Below are 17,610 nucleotides of genomic sequence, written 5' to 3'. Positions count from 1 at the left end.
CTAAGGGCTTATGTCACGAAAAATCATGTAGCATGACTTTAGACATTCAAGTTCAAGTTCAAGTTTATTTGTATAGCGATTTTTACGATACATATTGTTGCAAAGCAGCTCTACAAGAAATTAAGTTTCCACAATATATTTATATATTGCAGAACCTTAATATATTTAACTTATGGCAAAATATGGTAATTTTGTATGTTGTGTGAGCATTGGCATCCTCTGAGGTCCTCTGAGGGGTTGGCATCATCTTTTCTCAGGTGTTCGGTCATCTCAGATCATTTAAGGGTTGGATCCAGACTGAACAGAGAAACAAATAGAGACATAATTAGCATAGCTGCTGTTCCATCTAAGCAAAAATGATTTGTTCAACCCAAGCTAAAGTATAATAATAATGTACATTTGATCAGAAATAACTGCAGTACAAGATTATAAGATGCATTATGTGAATGCTTGGCTAAAGAGATGTGTCTTTAATCTAGATTTAAACAGAGAGTGTGTCTGAACCCCCAACGTTATCAGGAAGACTATTCCAGAGTTTGGGAGCCAAATGTGAAAAAGCTCTACCTCCTTTAGTGGACATTTGATTTGTATCTAGCATCTTCTCATTTGGCATTAGGACTGTAGCTATTGATTATTTTGATAATTAGCTAATATAATGATCCGATATTAATCTGCAATGTACGGTGGCCCAGTAGTGCACAACACAACAAAATCTCCACAACACAGCCGACAGGATTAATTTAATTGTGTTGTGGTTTGTTTTTGTTGTGTTATGCTAATTTTGTTGTTTTGTGACTGTTTCCGTTGTGCTTTGCTGATTTGATTGTGTTGCGACTTGTTTCTGTTGTATTACAGCTTGTTTCTGTTGGGTTGTGCTAATTTTGTTGTGTTTTGGCTCGTTTCTGTTGGGTTGCGGGCGGCTTGTTTCCATTGTGTTGTGCCCTACTGGTCCACTGTAGCTTTGTGATTAATCACATCTTTATCTTGATATGCTTAAAATTCCAAGAACACTGTTTTTTTACAGTGTTTCCGTCACCAGTTTTATGAACCTAGTCTTCCTAATAAATCAAAACCATACACCACTACCAGTGTACTTTTTTTTTTTTTTTTTTTTTTTTCAATACCATAATTTTTGGTTGTGCTGATTATATCTTTTAGAAAGTGAACTGCATAGTTTGGGCTTAGTTATTAATCTTTGATTTGCAGGCAAAAAGCTGAATTATACCCAAAAGTAATCTAAACTGAAATAGAATTAACTTCTGAAATTACTTTTTGTTTTGGTATTAATTATATACTATTACAATAGTATAGAAGTAGCTTTTATTTTCAGTTTAAGTTTTAGTAATTTTGTTACATACTTTTTGGAATTTTTCTTATTTATATAATTTTTTAGATTTGTTTCTTTTATTACTTTTTTTGTAATTTTAGTACTTTTATATTATCTAGTCCCCAAGACAGTTGAATTTATCAAATGTTCATTTTATTTCTGCTTTCTGTTTATGCAAACTTTTTTTCTTTACTTTTTGATTTTATTATTTGTAGTTAACAATAACAAGGTCAATCAACTATTCAACAACAAAAATACAAATGAACAAATAATTTACTGTCAAATAATGACTACTCGTTTTAGCCTGGGGATTCCCTTTTGCCCTCTCAGGTGTTGACCTTCACCAGTTGAGGTGTATCTCCTGCTATGAAAAGCCATGTAGATGTTTGACTTAGCAAGAGTAGAGAAGCACCTGGAACAAACAGGAACACTTGGAGCACTCTGTGTGTGTGTATTTGTGTCTTGGCGTGTCAGTGTGTGTGCGCTCCGGTCCCCAGCTAGTGCACGTTCAAAGTCATAACCTTCACGCCGCTGTGCCATCTTGTTTTCCTCTCTCCACCTCCTCCGGTTCTCCTCCGCCCCGTCATCCTGCCACCGCTGACAGAGTGTGGCAGCAAACGGACCGAATGGAAAAAAACGGAGTTCCAAGGAAGAGAGAGAGAGAGCTCACCTTGAATGTTGTGTTTGGAGTTTATCTGCAAGCCCAGGGCTGTGTTTAGAAAAGATTATCACAACAAAGTGATAAGCAGGAACGTCCGCCTTTGGTGTCTCTTTCAGAGGGTGCACGGGGTGCCCCGTGTGCGTGCACGTACGTGTGTGTGTGTGTGTTGTCAGGTTTGCTCTTCTTTTATACCTTGAGATGAACTGAAGCCTCTCTTTTGAATCGGTGTTTGTGTTGCAACCCCTTTTCCTGTCCTTTTTGGCATAATTATAGCAGAACAATGGAGTGCCATGCAGGCGTCACACCATTAGCAGATGTGCTGTTGCCTCTTTATGTGCTAGAGATTGATGGACATGTGCTTCCTCTCTGAATGAATGTTAACACCACCATTTCTCCCCGCTGCTTGTTGCCATGACGACGTGGTACGCAGAGCTGGTGCCATCACACCTTGAGCGCTGCCTGCGGTTGTTTTTCTTTTTTTCTTCTTCTTCTTCTTCTTTCGCTACTCTCTGCTTTTCTCTTTTGTTGTCGCCGTTTCCAGAGCAACTATCTGCCATCACCTTTCCATAAATACCTGCTGCACACACATTCTTACAGTTCTTGAGTTACAAGAATGCAGCGTTTTTTCCCTCTTATTCACTTTATCCTCCTCCCCCTCCACATCGCTCTCGTTCTCTCACCCGCTGAGGAATCTCAGGTTTCTCATTGTTCTCCTCTCTGATGTCCCAGCTTTAGCCTGGTTGTACTGACAGACTTGTTCTTACTAATCAGTCTAAAGGAAAAGCCCATTTTGCACTGTACATCCTTTCATTCTCATTTAGTGGAGCTTTTATGTGCATTACTGTACATCCATTAAACCTGATTGCTTCGCATATATCTTCCTCTTTCTTGTGACTATACAGGACAAACTGAAGTCGGAGAATTGTGCCCATGGAGCAGTCAGGTGCTAAAAGGTGTTATGTTGGTGGCTAAAACAGAAATCTTTTATTTTATATTCGCCTCCAGCACAGGAATTAACAAACTGAAGAAAAGTAATTTTGTTCTAAATCAGACTACATGTATGGCGATTGAAATTGACAATTTTTGGACCCAGCCCTAGTTTATACTGTATTAAAATCATAATGATGGTAATTTTTAATAATAATTTTTATTCAGTGAGTGAAAAAAACAGGCTCGTAAAAGTAACTTGTTTAGAAAATTTTACTGCACCGGTGTCACTACATTTTTTTTTATTTACTACAAAAAAAAAAAGACTAATCTTGTACGAGTTGTTTGTTTGTGTTGTATGTTAATTGAATATCAATATTTTTCCCCAGCCCTAGTATGTACAGTATCAAAACTACAATGGTGGCCTTTTATTGTTTTTATTTTATTGTGGCTTAAGTTCTTTAGAGGTCTGGGCTACATTAGTTGTGCTGTATGTTTTTGATTCTAATGTAAAACAAATATATATAGAGATTCAATGTCTTTACCCTGCCCTAGCATATACTGGATGTCAACTACAATAGTGGATTTTTATTACAAATTTGTCAGTTTTACTTTGAAATTAAGTAAAACAAAGAGAAAAGCCTGTAGAATAATGGAAGCACTTGCCCTTATCAGTGAAAAATGTAATTGCATCTCTCTCTCAACTGCAGCGATGAGTGGCGGTTTACTTGTACTCTCCAAAAACGTTGTGTTCTCTGCTTCTGTCTTTAGAGTCTCCCTAATCTGAAATGGAGGCTAATGAAAAAGTGAATTAATTAGCATTCCTAAATTAAACTTCTCTAGGAGTTTCGTCTTATTAACCATTGAGTGCTTTTTATGCGCCTTTAAAAAATATTCATGCAAATTACCCCACAAAGTGAACGCCTAAGGCCAAGCAAGAGTTTTTGGCGAATATCTCTCGTTCGCTCTCTCTCTCTCTCTCTCTCTCTCTCTCTCTCTCTCTCTCTCTCTCTCTCTCTCTAAAAAAGATTGTCATACCTCTGTTTTAAATATACATGCCTCATGCCTCTGGTATCTCATTCTTTCCTGTTTAGGTGGCATCTGTGATGAGGAGACCAGCCACATGTAGGAATAGGGTCATGACTTCTTCATGCTATTTTTTTTTTCCCCAAGAGTGACGAAGAGAGAGAGAAATAGGTGGTGGGAGGAGAAATGAGGAAAAACTCCTACAGATCAGTAGCAAATTAGCCCTGCCTGGTCTCAGCATGAGTGCATTTACTGCATATTGAGAGTTTGCCCTTTCCCTTTGCCACCATATCAAGGTAATTACATTTCCTTTGTAGTGCTCTGAAAGGAGGTATTGCTGGCCTGGAGTTTCACTGCCCGCCCATGGAAGCACAGAGTGCATAAATCCCTTAAAATAGCTCTTTTCCCCCCTCTTCCTGCTGACACAATAAGCTTAATGAAGGCACAATAACACCGCCGATTCAGCTCTGTCCTGGACACTCAGAAAGCCGCTAATGGTGAGCTGAAGAGCGCCTTTTGGAAACATTAGCGTTATTCCTTCACACATATCAAACACACACAAGCAAACACTCTCTCACGACAATTTGACAGTGCAATGGACCCGGATTTGTGGGAGGTGGAATGGTTTAATCTAATTTCCTCAGTCCCTTGCTTTTTTTTTTGTCATCTCATTGAAATAATAAATTGCTGAAAAAGGGCAAAGCCTGCATCAGGGCTTGCATTATTTTCCCCGTCTGTACTGAAAACTTCATCAGCCATGCATAGATGCAGAATGGTGATTAGGAGTGAGACAAAAAAAATGCTTAGATGAATCTTTTCATTTTAGATTTTGCTTTGTTGACCCTTTATCTGCTCTGTCTTGTTCTCTTTCTGTCTGTTTCTCAGTCTTTAGACGAGCGAGCTGGTTAAAGGCAGACTCAGAATTCAAGCAGGGTTGCCAGAGGGTAATGCAGTAATCACATTGGTTCCCCTTAGAGTGGGCGAATGGGTGAGGAGAGCGGTGCCCTCTGCTTGTGGCTGTTCCTCCAGCCTCTGCATACGTCTTGGCTGGCTTCAGTTGCAGAGGGAGGCTAAACATACACCCTGTGTAAATGCAGAAAATCCATTTCTTTTTGTATTGTTCCACGTCTGTCTTAAAGACGTGCTTTTTTAGCCCATTTAATTTTGCATACGTACTGTTTCTGTATACAATTTGACAGCCATATATAACTGATTTTTGTCTGGAACCTGATGGTTTTGTTTTTTCACCCTGTGAAATTATTTAGAGCTTGTCAGTTCATCTGAGATTTCCAAACTGAAATGTCTTCGGTTTCTTTTTAAACCAATGGCTTTTAGGGAAAGGGGGAAGGGGAGAATCAGAGTAATTCCACTGGGATCTTTGTACATTGTGTAGTTGCCATGACAATTACATTATAGTCTCCACTGGCAATCATCCACCTTGTTGGAATTCTAATGAGGAGGTTTCCCCCTCCTCTTTTTTTTTCTCCTCCTACTTTTTTTTGTTTGGGTGTGTGTGCGGCTATCAAGGATCTCTTGCCATAGTGGAAAACTGCGTTCCTTGAAGCGAAAATATAAGTGCCTTTTAAATAGGGCCACGGAGGGGGCCACGGTCTGCTGTCTGAGAGAGATAGCAGAACGCTGCTGGGCTATGCCCATTACTCTCTCTCCTGGGGTCTAGGCTAATAAAGATGGGTTGATATGTCCGTCAGAACCCGCCTCAGAAAGTATGAGAGAGCGAGAGGCGTTGTTCCAGGAGTGAGGTAACATTGGTGGCGCTCCCCGAAGATGGGCGATAAGCATGCGTGACGAGAATCACTTTAAAAACTTACCTTTAGTAACAAAAAGTGTGACACTTTCTCTTTTTTTTAAATGGCACCTTTCTGTGTTTAATATGCTTTTGAATGTTATTCATTTAATTTCCACCTGCAGGCATATCCGTTACTGCACATAAGACACCAAATTTTCACACGTTTGATGTGTACCGGTGAGATCATAATCTAAGGAGTGATTTAAGGAGCTTCTGGAGCGCTGAATAAATCAATGAATTAATTAAGGCTATCAAAGAAAATGATCTCTCTTCTATCGAGGGTACATTCCAACCAAGCTCAAATCACACAATCTATCGAGGTTTATTTCCTGATACAAACGCAAGGTCACTGTAGCCCCTTTTACCAGGATTGATGTTGTCTGTGCTCTTTTTCACTAGTGACACTTTATCATGTTTTTTTACTTTGTGCGGCGTGATTTTCGCTAGAGGATACATTTTTACTTGTCAATATTCTCATTCCCATTGTGGAAGAGGAAGCAGTGGGAGCCCATTCGGTCTCAACACTGTAAGCTTCTCTTTATCGATGCTTATGCTTCTCTTGGTACTAAATCAAGACGTTGAATTGGGCTGAAGCCACAGGACAAGCAAATTCTCTCCAGGATGAGAGGATACAGGAAGTGCCCAAGCTCCAAGCCATTCTGAGCCAGGGGCATTAAGTAAATCCTGGCCATTTACAGCGTGTTGGCTGTGTGTATGTGTTTGATGCTGATGGGATGGGATTGCAGGGATGGAAGGAAGCTCACTGCAGCACTTGTGTTTGTCCTGCATTCTCCTTTCATAAGGACCTTATATAACCCCTGTTCATGTTCCTGCTATGTTGTGCTATGCTCATGTAATGTTCTTTCAAACGTATCAGAAAAAATATTGTCTTTTATACACAGACAACCATTTCAAAACTGCTTCAGAAGGGAATTGGTCACCTAATAAAATATTGTAACTGTGTAATTCAAATAGAAAGATGGAGTAGGGACCCCTTTATATGTGGATGGGATGTGATGTATAAATAACTGAACTCTTGTTTCTTTAGCCTCGAAGTTAACTCAATGTTCTTATTTTTTCACAAAATTTTGTTTCACATAAAAAATAATTCCCAGAGCCCCTGCAGTACTGCTGTGGACCCCCCGGTTGAAGACCCCTGCTCTGTTGTAATGAATAGCTTGCTCTGTAAAACAACATGGGTAGAGGCAACAGAGCTGTTCTCTAGAAAATATCTGGCAAAGCAGCAACCAATTATGTTGGCGATCATATTATTGCACTGGACAACATTTCTCTTTATAGTCATCATTTACAAAGTACACTGCAGGCTTTAAACTGTTGGTTTTCCAATATGTTGTACGTAAAAGACAACAGGGCTTGTTTTAGCACAGTGCAATAGAATTATGCCGCCGTGATGCATTCGCAAATAGTTTTGTCAGAGTGACAGATTTTCCAGTACTTAGATGAAATATTGCTGCATCGCATTCTGATGCTGAACTGTAGTGATTTGCGAATGGACTTAAAAACATAACGAAGATAAAAATGTTTGACAAAACACTATATAAGTCCTCCACTACATTATTGAAATATTCCCCGCTAGACTTGGCTGGCTTTAGAGTGATCTTGGAAAGAGTGTGTACTTGTATAAATGTTCGTTATTTGGAGGAGCTATTATTGTAAAAGTAAATGCTCTGTTAGAATACTTTTAAGGAACAGCATTTGTGTCTGCACTTAGAGTGAATGGCTGCTCAAAAGCTCTTATGGTGAATGCCAAGTATAGGTCTTATATCCGCCTCCTTTCAGTCAGAGAAAATAGGCATATTTCTATAATATAAGAAGTCTTTGTTTAGGGATTATTCCATCATTCAATTCATTTCCTCCCTCTCTGTGTAGCTATGGCATTATCAAGTAGAGGAGTTTCCTTGAACTTCTCTCGGATGTTTTGTATCTCATTATGTTTAATAGAGGCATGAGTATAGGGCTTCAGTTGACATGGTCCATTATTCTTATTTGACTGAATCATTTCTTTGAACTATCAAGAGTGTAGAGGCAGTAAGCATATAAGAACTGTCTCTCAAAATCAAGCAGGCTTCTAAAAGAAGAACCTACGTTAAGTCCTGGTTTAAATAAGAGATGAGCTGTTTCTTCAGGCTTAAAGGGATGGTTCACCCAAAAATAAAAGTTATGTCATGTATTCACCCTCATATCTTTCTAAACTTGTATGACTGACTCTCTTTTGTTGATATAAAAAAATGTCCAATACTGAACAATGAAAGTCAAAGGAGTTTAATGTTGTTTGGACCCCTATTATGTTTTCACCCCAGCACCCTGTGAAAACTCTCAAAACCAATCTTCATAGGCGCAAAAGAGTACCTTTGATCTCCGCAGGCAGTTTGCTGCTTGTCTTCTTCTGACTGGTCAATGCAGAGATGGCTACCCATAATGCCCTGAGGGTCACTGTGGACTGCTGATCAAAGGACACAAATCAACTTATGCTTGGTTTGTAATGTTTTTTATTACATTTCTGAGACATGAATTCACTGTAGAATGTATCTTTAGCCTGTTCACTCAAAGAGCCTGTTAGTTTAGAGAACTAGAAGCATGTCTGTGCCCTAAGCTGTGATTGGCTGTCAGTGATTCTAAACTGAGGCTCATGGGAATAGCGAGACTGTCTCTCTCTTTCTCCACAGCCTTTCTGCTGTCACGATTTTATTGTTAAACAACCACCGCATGGAAGGTCTGTCTTCAAAGGCGCAGGCCATTAAAGTTTTTGCAGCCGGGATTTGAGGCGGCGTGTTTGTGTGACACACATTACGTAAGTCTTGTCTGAATTACCGTGGAGATTGAAAAGCAAAGTTGTGGATTCTGTTTGTGTCTGTCAGTAGCAGCGGTGAATACTTACTCCAGATCATGCTTGTTTGAAAAAAAACATCTCTGGGACGTTGGTCTGGGGCAGCTGTAGATACATGACAATCATGGGTCAAATGGGTAATTTGTGTCCAGGATTGCATCACTTCCTGTTTTGGCTGTGGTGTCTCTTGCAGAAAAGAGATGATTGACTCTGCCTCGTTTCTACAGGGTTCCATTTTCTTGACAAGCTACATTTTGCAACTGGAATGGAATTGGTCCGTCTGCCAAGACCGACTAGCCAAAACATTCTGATTGTGAATAATTGAGTGGATCTTTCCTACATTACATGAGTAAAAGATGGTTTTAACTCATGTTACAGTCGTCAAACAGACTGAACCAAGAAATATTTGGATGGAAAAATGACTCTGATCATATTTCTGTTCTCTGGGTCAACACGACTAACACAAGAATAGCTTGATGTCAGTGAATTAAAGATAGGATTGCTTGATTCTACATACCACCCTAGTTTTCAAACAGGGAGAGATTTAAAATTAAGTTTGGCGACATCTGAGTTTAGGCACTTCCTGTGTCTCTCTAAAAGCTTCCAGTCAGATTCAGATTATACTTGGCCCCCTGAGCTGCCATACTGACGTCTCTCTCATCATCGGCAAGCGTAGCATGAGAGAGAGTATGCTTTGGAGATGGAGATGACAGCCCAAAAGTGCTTTTTCTCCCACTGATCAAAGAGGATAACTGGAAGGATTGTCCCATGAATAAAGCTATCAGACACCTGCAGGTATAATTACCTTGTTCAGACGTGAGCAGAAGGAGAGCAGGGTTGTTCAGACCTGAGAGCACAGAGCGGTGAGGAGACATTAGAGAGTCGAAAACAGGGCTTCTATTGGAGCCTGTGCTGTTTACTGTCATACCGGAGGTTTTTATATTTGTTCAGTGAACTAGTTGCAAACAAAGATACTGTAAAAGCCATTAGATTTTTTATATTAATTTATGTTCAACAAAACAGATAAAAGAACAGTTCAAAATTAAATAAACATTTATGTTGTGATTGCTCAGGGTTTTTTTTTTTTAAACCAAGAGAAAAATTGATTTGCAATTTTTGTTATTATGGTTTAGCGTTCTAGTTTTCAGCAACAAGAAATGAAAAGAAATAACCTAGTACATGTAGCTTTAGAGAAAAAAAAGGTAACACTTTATTTAAAGGTGTCCTTGTTACATGTACTTAATATTATAATAACAATACATTATGCATAATTACATGCAAGTAACCCTGTGCCAAACCCCTAATCCTAACCCTAACCATATAGTAAATACATGTAGTTAAATATTACTCAGTACTTAAATATATAATTACACTGTAACAAGGACACCTTAAAATAAAGTGTTTCTCTTTGTCCCTGTATTGTAAGAAGTTTCAGGAATAGTTAGTGATTTTTTATTTATTTTTTTTTTTTTTTACTTGGGAGATTCTCATCTTCACTATCATCTAGCTTGCTTACTATGAAATCCATTTTATTTTTTCCATATTCCGTTTTTTCCATTTTAATTTTTCTGGATTCTTTTTTTTTTCCTGTTTAAATTTTTCTAGACTCCTTTTCAATGGTTAAATTGAATTTTATTAATAGAAAAGCATTTCTAACTAATTTAAATCATCAAACGTACATCATTTCACATCAATTTATTAAAAGTTTAACAAAAATGACATGTTTAGGGCCCTATTTTATTTTTTCTCAACATATGTTTTATTGTTACCAAATTCTGTTTTAGCATGTCTCATTATTTGAATGCTTAAAAACAACGTAATTTATTCAAATTTGTTCACAATTACAACAGCCTCATAAAATGTTTTTATCTTCATCAGACATTCTGTTGTGTATTTAAATTTTACTGGATATCAAATGAAGACATAAAAAAAATCATTTATTTATCTTTTAATTATTGAAAATTATACAAACTTTATTTATATTTATTTATAAACATTAAGATTAAACTTGGAAGAAATGTGTGATTATTCCTTAAAAATAAAGTTTTAATAATTTTATTATTATTATTATTCGTAATAGTAGTAGCAGTAGTATGTACATTTTATCAAACAATAGTAATGTATTTCTGGCTCAATGTCTTCAAGTTAAACCAAACTTTTATTTTGACGGGTTGCCGTGAATACCTTTACATTTCTGCGTATATATGATATGTTGCTAGTTTACTCGAATGAAACGGTAAAATGCTCATGAAGTGTCTCTCGGAGCAGTTCTGGAGATGTTGTTCATGTATTTATGTCCTCATTTAGTGAGACAGCAGACACTGAAAACATTGCGAGCGTCATGCACGATTCAGTATGTGTGTAGTAAACAAAACCGTGCGTCTGCGTCATTCACACTCACAGAGACATGCATGATTCATATTTACGTAGTCTTTTTGCAACTTAATATTCACAGATACTAGTCCATATCACAAATTGATTCAAGTGTAATTATCTACTTTTGATTAATTCATCCAAAGTTTGACAAATTCTGTGACATACCGCATTATACAGTAAATTCCATTTTTAGGATTCCACGATTCCATCTGCGTTTTCCGCATCGCAGAAATCATAGGGCCCTACTTACCGGTGTTTGGAAGAAGTAAAGGTATGGTCACATTAGCCCGAAATTTCAGCTCAATATTTGTGCGCAAAAAAATGTCCATTGTTTATTGTCAATAGCGTAGCAATGTATGAAGCACAGCTCACACAGAAGTCACTTTCAAACCAGGCAACTCTTTGCCACATGACAAACTTGAACACTATACGAAATCTAAGTGGGAAACTGTTTTGCCAAACAAAATTCCCATTCGAATGGATTCCAATGACTGGATTTTCTGTGAAAATTTGCCGAACAATAAATCTGAATGCACCTTTATTGGTTTATTTCCAAGTATTAAACTCAGGTGAGTAATTATTCCTGCATTATTTCTGATATGAACCAACATGTTTGTTTCTTAACTCAGAAACATGCATGTGGGTCCATATCAGAGAAAAAAAAATACAGGAATAATTACTCACTTAAATATTAAATATTGCACTTTTCAGAGTGATTTCACAAAACATCATTTTTTGAGGTGAGCCAAGAAGAAACCACCCCGAATGCCCTAGCAACCACATAGCAACATACTAAAGAGTGCTCAAAACAACTACAAAGCAGAATCTTAGCAATGTGATGCCAATTTTAATACATATGAGCACCACTTTATTTATATATAAATGTGTTTGTTTTTCTTTGCATTCATGTGCATTTTGTTTGTTATATTTTATATATTATACATCCATATGTATTTGTTTCAGTGTTTCAGATGGGTACTCAAGCCCATATAAAGGTGTAGCCCTTACTGTAATGCCTTCAAAGGAAGTCAAATAGAAATTATTCATAGTGAGCTCTCTCACATGTGCTCCGTGGGCATTCTTAGCTGTTGTCTTGGAAACAGACCTCCAGCCATTTGTTGGTATGACATTCCACTGCTGTGCTTATTTGGGGGGATTTTTATTTAGCACATCAATGGATGAGATTTAGGAGTAGAAGAGGAGGTGTGTGTGAGAGTGTACCTTGGGGCCCAGGTGCCCTTATGTAGTGCACCTTTTATGGGTGCGTCCCACTCGGGGCCACGGCGCAGCATGTCCCCTCTCACGCCAATTAAAGACAGCACATAGCCGGTTATAACAGGCCCACCTCCTCCACACAAGTCCTGTGCCTCCTGGACAGGGGGAAATAAACACATTAAATGGTGTGATTAATCCATCTTGCAGAGCCATGGAAACAGTAAGCTGCCGGGCTGTGATAATAAAGACAGGGGTCCCAGTGGAAACGGTGATGGTGTGTGTGTGTGTGTGTGTGTGTGAGAACAGGAGGGGGAGGCGAGTGAGTCGTAGAGGGTTCAGTGAGAGGACTGGTTTACAAGACACACACCAGGAACTGTGCGCCTCCAGCACCACAACTTCAGTGTGAGTCCTCAGCTGTAATGCGTTTACTGCTCTCCTGGCACACACTGCTCACTCACTACCTTCACTACAGAGGTTGCACGGAACCAAGGTTTGTTTTCTCGCTTGAGGAGAAAAGAACAAGAGGAAATGGAACAAGTTCATCAGTTCAAAAGCAGTAGCTCATACATGTAGTCACTTGGCCTTCATTTATAAATAGCCCTGCATAGCGCAGCAAAATTTATTTTTATCTGAGAAAAAGAAGCAAGCACACCTTTAGCAGTGAGAGTGCTTAATATTCACAGTATACACATGCTTCATTTTATATTAAAGCTCAAAGTGTGTGCATATGCAGTAGAATATCTTTATAAGTGAAGTGTGATTGGTGTTTTAAGATACAAGTATTTTTATACAGTATGGATATTCTAATCTCCTTTCTTTTATTGTATATGTTGCACCTGGGGAAGTTGTGGCCTAATGGTTAGAGAGTCGGACTCGTAATCCAAAGGTTGCGGGTTCAAGTCTCGGGCCAGCAGGGATTGTAGGTGGGGGGAGTGAATGTACAGCGCAAGGCACCGAACCCCCAACTGCTCTCCGGGCGCCGCAGCATAAATGGCTGCCCACTGGTCCGGGTGTGTGTTCACGGTGTGTGTGTGTTCACTGCTGTGTGTGTGCACGTTGGATGGGTTAAATGCAGAGCACGAATTCCGAGTATGGGTCACCATACTTGGCAGTATTTCCCTTCACTTCACATTAAAGAGATCACCAGAAAATGAAAAATTTGTCATCATATACTCACCCTCATGTCGTTCCAAACCTGTATGAGTTTCTTTCTTATGTTGAACATAAAAGAAGATATTTTGAAGAATGCTGGTAATCAAACAGTTGTTGGTGTCCATTGACTTTCATAGAATTTCTTTCCCTACTATTGAAGTCAGTGGGAACCAACAACTGTTTGGTTCTTCAAAATTCTTCAAAGTATCTATTTCTTTTATGTTTAACAGATTTGGAATGACATGAGGGTGAGTAAATGATGACAAAATGTTCATTTTTGGGTGAACTATCCCTTTAAGAGGTGATAAGCCTCCCCAGACTGAAAAGTATAGTGATTTTTACTATGGTTACAGGGCTGTTGTGTAGCATGAACGCCTAAAATCCTCTCAGGTGAAGGTGCTTTGAAACAATCTGTGTTGTGTAAAATGCAACATAAATTAACTTATCTAATTGTAGTAAATTCACTGTAACGCATAGCATCAAGTGGCTTGTTGCTTTTGTAAAATGTTGGAAATAGTAATTATAGCATACTAATGTTTATTCATGAATATTAAAAATTACATTAAACAGTTCTTTCACTGAGTATATCATTAGTCTAATTCAGGTATAATTGCATAGATGTGCAGGTAACAAAAACAGCTCCAAATGTAGCTCAGCCAACCTAGCATGAGCTATCTGTTTTATAATACTGGACGTGTCATTATATAACTTCCATAAATGAAGTTGTGGGTGGTTGAGGGGTGGTGATGGCGCAGTGGATAAGACACATGCCTTTGGTGTGAGAGACCCGGGTTCGAATCCACTGTGAGACACCAATGTGTCCCTGAGCAAGACACTTAACCCCTAGTTGCTCCAGAGGCGTGCGACCTCTGACATGTATAGCAATTGTAAGTCGCTTTGGATAAAAGCGTCAGCTAAATGAATAAATGTAAATATAAATATAGGTGAAACAAATGTGTTGAAAGGTGTTGACGTTTGAGTTAGCTCCCTCCCTTGCTTTTGGGATGGAAAGACATGGTGTGCTCTGTCTCACTTTTGAGCGGAAACCGAGCCGGCTTCTCTTCAGACATCTCTTTGAACATGAGGGTGGAGTCAGGATTCCTCTCGTGCTGTGCTGTGTGGGATGACTGCCACAGCGGTATTGGTGTAAGCTGGTGTGTGGTTTTAGGCGCGTTAAGGAGAGTGACAGGCTGATGGGGATGTCTAAAAACATCAGCACACTTTGAGTTCCACGTATCCCCTTCAGATTGTTTCCCTGGTGGTATGTGGCTAGTGGGGGCTCAATTGGCACCTGCTCACAGTGCATAGCCTTCTGCCTCAATGCTGGGGCAATTGGACTCCAATTTCAGGGTGGTCAAAGTTACACATAGTTATGCCGAGTTATAAGTTACGAATAGCTGTTACAGTTGCAGATGCCCCTTGAAGAGAAGATGCCTGTTTCTGCCGCATCCCTGGCACCAGTTCCTGAGTCTTTCTGTGTGTACTACTTTTCCGATGCTAAAAGACAGAGGGAGTGTTTGTGTGTTTTTCACAGATCTGTGCTTCCCCATTGTGTCATTGTACACAAGGGCAGATGGCTCTCAGTGCAAAGGGCTTCGTTTCCACCCTGTCATTGGGAGTTGATGGCACAGTGATTTATAGAGGGATACAATGCTCTGCCTCCACTAGAAGAACACAGACTGTTTCTGCATGACTTGATGACAAGACCCTCCTCTATGCCAATTCATAATCAAATCAATATGAATTTTTATTGCTTTGTCTGATCAAATATGCACAGATGTTCCCCCGATGTTCCTTAGAAATTTTTGGTTCACGAGCAGACAAGATGAAGAAGACTTCTTGTTTTTTTTTGTGGTTTTCAGGTCTAAATTGTTTTCCCCCCTCCCGGTAATGAATTCTATAATAGGAAACACTGGAGAGTTGTAGAAATCAGGCAGCTCTGTGTTCTGAGAGGATTAAATGATTACGATCTCTCAGCGCTCCTGATCTTATAATCATGTCCAGGATGCCACTAGATACCTCTACTGAAGTGATTAGAGCTTTGTTACAGATGTGCTGGCTTAATGGAGCCGGTAGACCCTTTGGGCAGAGTACAGAGGAAATTGTCATCTGCTGCTGGAAGCCGGCTGTTCAGCAGGGTCAAGGTCAGTGATGCTCAAGGGCTCTCAAGCCTAGCCGAACCGTGCGTTAGCAATATTAACAACGTTATTGATGCCGCTGATGTCAGCTTGAGCAAATTTCAGGACACTTCACGGCACAAGCTTTCTTCAGCTCCTTGCTGAGCTACACAATATGACACATCTCATTGTTAATTCTAAAGCATTGTCAGGAAACCCTCATCATTTTCCCTTAAGTTTTACAGGACAAAAAAAATACTCGATGGACAGTACGATGAAGCGTGAGAAGCTCAGAAATGGTATTTTCTAAGACTTTGCGGTCTGTTTTGTGATTGATTTACAGTAATATGTCCTGTTGAAGGTTTAGTGAACATTTAGTATCTTATTTTTGAATTTCATGCTATTAATTATGAAAAATGAGAAATGTGGCTTAAAGATAGTTCACCCCAAAATATTTTTTTTTTCATAATTTACACACCCTCATGTCGTACCAAACCTGTAGTTTCTTTCTTATGTTGAACACAAAAGAAGATATTTTGAAGAATTTTAAAGAACCAACAGTTGTTGGTCTCCATTGACTTCCATAGTAGGGAAAGAAATACTATGGAAGGCAATGGGGACCATCAAGTGTTTGATTACCAGCCTTCTTCAAAATATATTCTTTTATCCTCGGCATAAGAAAGAAACTCATACAGGTTTGAAATAACATGAGGGTGAGTAAATGATGCCAAAACTTTAATTTTTGTGTAAACTATCCCTTTAATTTTTGTAATTTGCTAATTGTTCAGACAAGTCACATCAAGGCATTATGTTTTAAGCAGATACTTGAGTGTTTATAAATTAATATCTAGACTGTCTCTCCAGCTCACAACACACTTTCATGTTACATTTCCATTCCAGCAGATGTGTTTCTACAGTTAGAGAAGAAGTGTCCTCATCAGTTACCTGCTAATCAAAAGCTTTTGAAAACTGTGTTTGCCTGAGGGCAGTATGTTTTACAACTTGAATGCATTAAGCATTTCGCCTGCGGACTGCATTGCCTGTGTCACAGGCAATTTGAAGTAAACACCTGAACCATTTTAGGGGCTCTTTGTAGATGGTACAAGTGATCTGAACAGATGAAAGGGGTCAGAGAACACCACACACTGGTATTGGGCACTTGCTATGGAGTTATTTATCTGTTAGCTATATTTCTCAGGTTAGAGACCTATAAATAGAGGCTATTAAGAGTACAACAGTGGGTACAATTATAGCCTGTACTAGAAAGAGATTTTACAGCGTCATGACCATTTTAGGTTTTCATTCTTTAGTGAAAGTTTATAAAAGCATCTACTGGATGTTCTAGGGCTTCACTTTTACTCTGTCAACAGATGATGTCCATTCAGAGAACTGTGGGTTTGTTGAGTGGTGGTGCTGCTGATGCATAGGTAACCCAGGTTTGATTCTGGCTCTCCTCTTTTCTCACTATTACTCTGTCAGCTGTCTGTCTCATTCACCGAAATGGCAAAAAGCTAAAAAATATAAGCAGACAGTACCTAGAATAACCAGTGTGCTGATTTGAAGCATATTTAATAAAACATTTGGAATGGGAATAGTTCATCCAAATATGAAATTTCTATCATCTTTTATTACTGTTAGCCAGAATGTTTTCCATGCAAAATAATTGAGTGGTGATGGGTGTGTTGGTCTCTAAAAAGAATTATAAGAGTACCATAAAAATATTGAAGATTGTCCTTTTGTCCATTCATTTTCTTTGTATAGAAAATAGCAATGTGAACAAAAACTATCAAATGTTCTTTTCTGAACCCTAAGTGCTGATATCCCTGTTGAAAAAAACAGCATATGCTGGTTAGGTATGTTTTGAAGCAAGGCAGCTGGTTTAAGCTGGTCCTGAGCTGGTTTAAGATGGTCATGTGCTGGTCCTAAGGTGGTTAGCTCCTGCTCAGACCAGCTCAGGACCAGCATAAACCAGCTCATGACCAACTAAGGACCAGCTCAAACCAGCTGCCATGCAAAGCATACCTAGCCAGCATATGCTGTTTTTTTCAACAGGGATAAACCACTGAAGAACCTTTAACTTCAGGAGTTTTTGTGAAATTATAAATATGAAATGCAACATTGCTGTTTTTTGAACTGCTCCTTTTGAAGAAAAAG

At 38.9% G+C, this 17,610-nt stretch overlaps 1 protein-coding gene across 1 annotated transcript in view; it reads left to right on the top strand.

Annotated features, from left to right (window-relative positions):
- efcab11 (EF-hand calcium binding domain 11) overlaps positions 1-17,610 on the top strand; it is a 53,395-nt gene that overhangs the window by 17,694 nt on the left and 18,091 nt on the right. The window lies entirely within an intron of this gene.

The sequence above is a fragment of the Barbus barbus genome (genome assembly GCF_936440315.1).
Source record: "Barbus barbus genome assembly, chromosome: 20".
Taxonomy (NCBI): domain Eukaryota; kingdom Metazoa; phylum Chordata; class Actinopteri; order Cypriniformes; family Cyprinidae; genus Barbus; species Barbus barbus.
This window is presented reverse-complemented; position numbering and strand designations above follow the sequence as displayed.